Genomic DNA, 6,000 nt, shown 5'->3' with positions numbered 1-6,000 from the left:
GTTGAAGACCACTGGTATAGGAAGTTGTACTCACCTGTCTCCGCCGCTCAGGACCGTCACCGCTCGTCACCGCTGCTTCCAAGGCCTCTGCTTCCCCGGCATCCTCGCTCTCTGTCGTCGCCATCACGTCGTTACGCACGCCGCTCCTATTGGATGATGGGACAGTGTGCACAGCGACGTGATGACAACGACGATGGGGAGCGCCGACGATGCAGGGGATCCCGAAGAGGACGCGCCGGAGCCCCGAGGACAGGTAAGAAACCATCACCGGAGCACATGGGGCACCGTAAATGGCTATACGGTGGCAGATGAAGCAGTTTGCGCTGCCGGATAGCCGTTTATGTGATGGCCCCGACAACAAAAGCATTGTATGTTAATGCTGCCTTCAACATGCGATGGGCTCTGAGAGGCCATCGCATGTTGAAATTATTGTATGTCGGGGCCATCGTAGGTCGGGGGGGGGGGGGGGTCACTGTATTACATTTCAATTATTCTCTATGGGCATTCCACTCTGGTCCATTACTCTGTATAGGCATGGAGTGCTGCTGCTCTTTGGAGATTTGTAGCTGCAGTGGGTCCTGAACCAGGACCGGACACAGTGTGCACCCAGCACTTCTACTGTTAGTGTGCTGCTTTCCTGGATCTAATCTATTCATCTCTATCTGGATACATGATATGATGATATGACGCAACAAAACCAAACTACCTGTAACACAAGAAGGTGCACAGAGTAGGGCAGTGAACTTCAGGCAGGGTGAGCCTCGCTTTGACTCGTCGCCACGCCCCCTGAATAGGCTGCACTGTATGAGACATACAGGGACAGCTCTCTGCCCTTGTGTGCTGCACTGGATGCCTGCAGTCTTGTACAATCACCGGGGGATTATGCTGCTGTAGCCCCTCACACCTTGCATGTGTCGATTATGTAAGTAGTGATTTAAATCTTCAATTAGATTAGTGTTACTGTAGTTGACATGTGGTTTTTATGGGTTAAATAATGCAGACGTGCTTGCTATAGAAGTAGGATGCTAAATGAGGCTCTCTAGCTTAGTGTTTCCCAACCAGGGTGCCTCCAGCTGTTGCAAAACTACAACTCCCAGCATGCCCGGACAGCCGAAGGCTGTCTGGGCATGATGGGAGTTGTAGTTTTGCAACAGCTGGAGGCACCCTGGTTGGGAAACACTGCTCTAACTACTAATAATCTACATGAAGTGTATCCTGGGATCTGAAGTTCAGGTATTTCCATGGGTGCTGTATGAGTTTTTCTGTTCCTGGTGTGTGCCTGAGCAGCCAGTGCCTTTTGCCCTCATTCCCCTTCCCCTGATGGCATCTATAGCAGTCAGTGACTAAAGTACACCAGTGGTCTCTAAACTGTGGACCTCCAGATGTTGCATGCCCTCTGTTCGGCTCTATTGGCATGCTGGGAGTCGTAGTTTTGCAGTTGTGTACATACATTGAAATATGTTTTTTGTCTCTTCCCCCCCCCCCCCACTTCATATCATCGCTGTGATGTAATAGATACAATTCACTGTAATATAATGTCACTAAAAGAATAGAATGGAATATCCATGGAATAGAATTAAGGATATTTAATTGTGTAAAATTGATATATAATCGTAAAGATACTAAAAAAATTTAATAAAATTAGAAGTTAGAAATCAATTGTAATCCTCCAAGGAAGATTGAAGAAGAGGGTCTTTGGGGCACACACTGTAGGTGACTCAAGAACCGCAGATACCGATCAAAAAAGTGATTTATTCAAGACCTAGAAGTTACAGATACAAAAAAGATGCTCTTTCAGCCCAGTATTAATCTAAAAGTTTATTATAAAAATAGCAAAAAAATATTAAATGTTCCTTCAAATACAATTTATAACCCGAAGTTCATGCTCCCAGAAAAATGTGCTACAGAGTATGGGAAGGTTATTTGCACTCTAGTTGCCACAGTTTTTGCGTTGTTTTTTTTTCATAGTTTTTGCCACAGTTTGGGAATATGGCTGAAAAATGAAGCATATCTGTATCCTGGCTACCCTACCTGTGACATCACTTATTTTATTTCTCCACTGTGAATTTCAAATCCATGACAAAATGCCTGCCACAGTGTAAAGTACGGTAGATATCGCTATTGAAAATATTGGGACTTGTAATACACATGTTAAGGATGGGATATCAGGCCAGATATGAGGACGAGAACGTCATTGCTGCTTTGCCTTTCCCACAAGATTTGGGTAGAAAATAAGAAACAAAATATTCTTTGTTGTCAATATTTTTTTTTAATAAGAAATTTAAAATTAAAAACAAGCTTGTAAAAGTTAGAATAAAGCAATACTTTTGGCACATTATCTTTATTTTGTAGGTTTACATGTTTACATTATTTTATCTGTAGAATGGGGGAAAAGGGGGTGATTCAAACTTGTATTAGGGGGGAGGAGTTATACACATTTATAACTTTTTTTTTTTTTTTTTTTTAAACATTCTTTTTTAGTCCCCATAGGGGACTATTACATGGAATCTCTCAAACATTACACTATTACACAACATTAATCAGTGTCATCTGCGCTCTGTTGCCAAAGCAGGCTTGAGCAACTCAAAGAAGATCCGACAGCACGGAGGAAGGTAGGGACCCTCCAGCTGTCAGTTAAGGTGACCGATACCATGCAGTGGTCCCGATCACCCATAGCAATCAGCTTTGATTGTGGGATCTTTCTGGCTAATAGCCGTGCACTGGTGATCACCGCTGCAGACTATTAGCTGCGGACCCTTACTGTTTATTCCAGCCAGGGGCCGCGTGGTACTGAGCGGGATGACGTCACCGTCCTGCTTTGTAGCTGATCCCCCTTCCCAGGATGTACCCATACGTCTTGAGGTGGAAAGGAGTTAATGGGGTCAGTCAGGTTTTTAACTGAAGTCCTTTATTTTGCTGGGTCTGAAAGGAGATGTCTCATGCTTAAAATTACAAAAAAAAACAGCGGATAGGGGATGAGTTTTAGATTGCGGGGGGTCCGACCCCTGGGGGCCTCTCCACAATCTCTGGTACTGAGCAGTGGTTCTCCTCGGGAGCGGCCCCTGCCCGAGGCTGCCACCAGGACTGACCAGGGGCTGCCACCAGGACTGACCGGCCAATCGCAGGGCAGAGGCGGGAAGGGGGGTTAAAGTTGAGATCCCCCGCTCTGCCGGCCAATGGAAGCCCAGGGAGTGCGGGGAAAGATGGCGGTGGCAGCGTTAAGTAAGGCGATGGGGGGGTGAGATCGGAGGTAACAGGCTGTGGGGACCTGCGGCAGCAGACTGCGGAGGGGGTTACCAGCGGCAGCAGTTAGAAGGCTGCAAGCTGCGGCGGCAGAGACAGCAGTGAAGATCACTGGTTAGTGATCTTCACTGTTGCCTTCTAGGAGTTGCAAGACTACAACTCCCAGCATGCCCTATGCAGTGGTCTCAAAACTGTGCCCTTCCAGATGTTGCAAAACTACAACTCTCAGCATGCCCAGACAGTCCAGGCATGCTGGGAGTTGTAGTTTTGCAACATCTGGAAGGGCACAGTTTGGGGACCACTATACAATGGTGTCCAAACTGTGGCCCTCCAGATGTTAGGGAGTTGTAGTTTGGCAACATGTGGCCCTTCAGATGTTTCCGAACTACAACTCCAAGCATGCCTGGGCAGTCTGGGCATGCTTGGCGTTGAAGTTTTTCAACATCTGGAGGGCCACAGTTTGGACACTACTACACAGTGGTCTCCAAACTTTTCTCCAGTTGTTGCATAACTACAACTCCCAGCATGTCCTTCAGCTTTCAATAAATGCTGAGAGTTCTAGTTTTGCAATAACTGGAGGCACACTGGTTGGGAAACACTGACTTAGGGTCTGTTTCCTAACTCAGTGTTTCCCAACCCGTGTGCCTCCAGCTAGTGCATGCTGGGAGTTGTAGTTTTGCAACAGCTGGAGGTACACTGGTGTGGAAACACTGCAGTAGTCTGTTACCTAACTCAGTGTTTCCCAACCAGTGTGCCTCCAGCTGTTGCATAACTTCAACACCCAGCATGCACGGTCTGTCAGTGCATGCTGGGAGTTGTAGTTTTGCAACTGTACACTCACATGGGTGGGGGTTTACAACGAGTTTACCGTTTCAAGCTTGAGCTGCATTAAAAACGTCTCGTATGGCACTGTTTCCAAAACAGAGCCTCCAACTGTTGCGATATAACAACTCCCAGTATTGTTGGACAGCCACTGACTGTCCAGACATGCTGGGAGTTTTGCAACAGCTGGAGGCACCCAGTTTGGAAAACACTGCCATGGGGTATTTTTGGTGGTGGAGGCAAGTGTAATGCTTGCATCCGGGTCCGTCCCTATGCAAATCCCTAATTTAGGCCTCAAATGCGCATGGCGCTCTCTCACTTCAGAGCCCTGTCATATTTCAAGGCAACAGTTTAATGCCACATATGTGGTATTTCCGTACTCGGGAGAAATCACACTACAAATTTTGGGGGGCTTTTTCTCCTTTTACCCCATATGAAAATGTAAAGTTGGGGTCTACACCAGTATTTTAGTGTAAAAAAAATGATTTATTTTTTTACACTAAAATGCTGGTGTTGCCCCATACTTTTCATTTTCACAAGCGGTAAAAGGAAAGAAAGACCCCCAAAATTTGTAACACAATTTCTCCTGATTATGGAAGTACCCCATATGTGGACGTAAAGTGCTCTGTGGGTGCACAACAGGGCTTAGGAGTGAGAGTGCACCATGTACAATTGAGGCCTAAACTGGTGATTTGCACAGGGGTTGCTGATAGTTACAGCAGTTCTGACATAAATGCAAAAAAAAAAAAAAAAAAAAAAAAAAAAAAACACCCACATGTGACCCCATTTTGGAAACTACACCCCTCACGGAACGTATCAAGGGGTAATGAGCCTTAACACCCCACAGGTGTTTGACACATTTTTGTTAAAGTTGGACATGAAAATGAAAAATTTAGATTTTTTACTAAAAAGCTAGTTACATCAAAGTTTTTGTTTTCACAAAGGGCAATAGGAAAAAAGCCTCCCAAAATTTGTAACACCATTTCTTCTGAATATGGAAATACTATATATTGTGTACTTAGTTTAGGCTACACAAATGCCAGATGTGAACCCCACAGACCACTTAAAGCATCAAAAGAAAAATATATATAAAGGGGTGCCGTTAAAATATAACATTTATTCAAGCGTATTTAACCCCTTAAGGACTCAGCGTTTTTTCATTTTTTGCATTTTCGTCTTTTCCTCCTTACCTTCTAAAAAGCATAACCCTTTCAATTTTCCACCTAAAAATCCATATTATGACTTATTTTTTGCTCCACCAATTCTACTTTGCAGTGAAATTTGTAATTTTACCCAAAAATCCATGGCGAAACGGAAAAAAAAAATCATTGCGACAAAATTGAAGAAAAAATGCCACTTTGTAACTTTTGGGGGCTTCCGTTTCTACGCAGTGCATTTTTTGGTAAAAATGACACATTACCATTATTCTGTAGGTCCATATGTTTAAAATGATACCCTACTTATATAGGTTTGATTTGGTCGTACTTGTGGAAAAAATCATAATTACATGCAGGAAAATGTATACGTTTAAAAATGTCATCTTCTGACCCCTATAACTTTATGAATACTTTATGAAGTTTTTATTGGTACCATTTTTGTTTTGATCTGACTTTTTGATCGCTTTTTATAAAAAAAATTTTATGGTATAAAAAATTACCAAAAATACGCTATTTTGGACTTTGGAATTTTTTTACTTGTACGCCATTGATTGTGCGGTTTAATTAATGAGATATTTTTATAGTTTGGACAATTACACAAGCAGTGTTACCACATATGTTTATATTTATTTTTATTTACATAGTTTTTTTTTATGAGAAAAGGGGGGTGATTCTGACTATTATTCGGGAAGGGGTTAAATCACATTTATTGACCCCCTTTTTTTTTTTTGCAATGTTATAGCTAATAGCCATAGCATGGCATTGATCAGTGTTATCG

The 6,000-nt window shown here is 43.4% G+C and overlaps 1 protein-coding gene across 2 annotated transcripts in view; it reads left to right on the top strand.

The window, feature by feature from the left end:
* Positions 1 to 770: 770 nt before the first annotated feature.
* Positions 771 to 6,000, top strand: part of PRXL2A (peroxiredoxin like 2A) — a 125,830-nt gene continuing 120,600 nt past the window's right edge. The window contains exon 1 of one of the 2 annotated variants that reach the window (XM_056530962.1): positions 771 to 922. The gene's annotated coding sequence lies outside the window, so the exon portion shown is untranslated. The remainder of the gene's footprint in view (positions 923 to 6,000) is intronic. The other variant, XM_056530961.1, reaches the window with a different exon arrangement.

The sequence above is a fragment of the Hyla sarda genome, chromosome 7 (genome assembly GCF_029499605.1).
Source record: "Hyla sarda isolate aHylSar1 chromosome 7, aHylSar1.hap1, whole genome shotgun sequence".
Taxonomy (NCBI): Eukaryota; Metazoa; Chordata; class Amphibia; order Anura; family Hylidae; genus Hyla; species Hyla sarda.
This window is presented reverse-complemented; position numbering and strand designations above follow the sequence as displayed.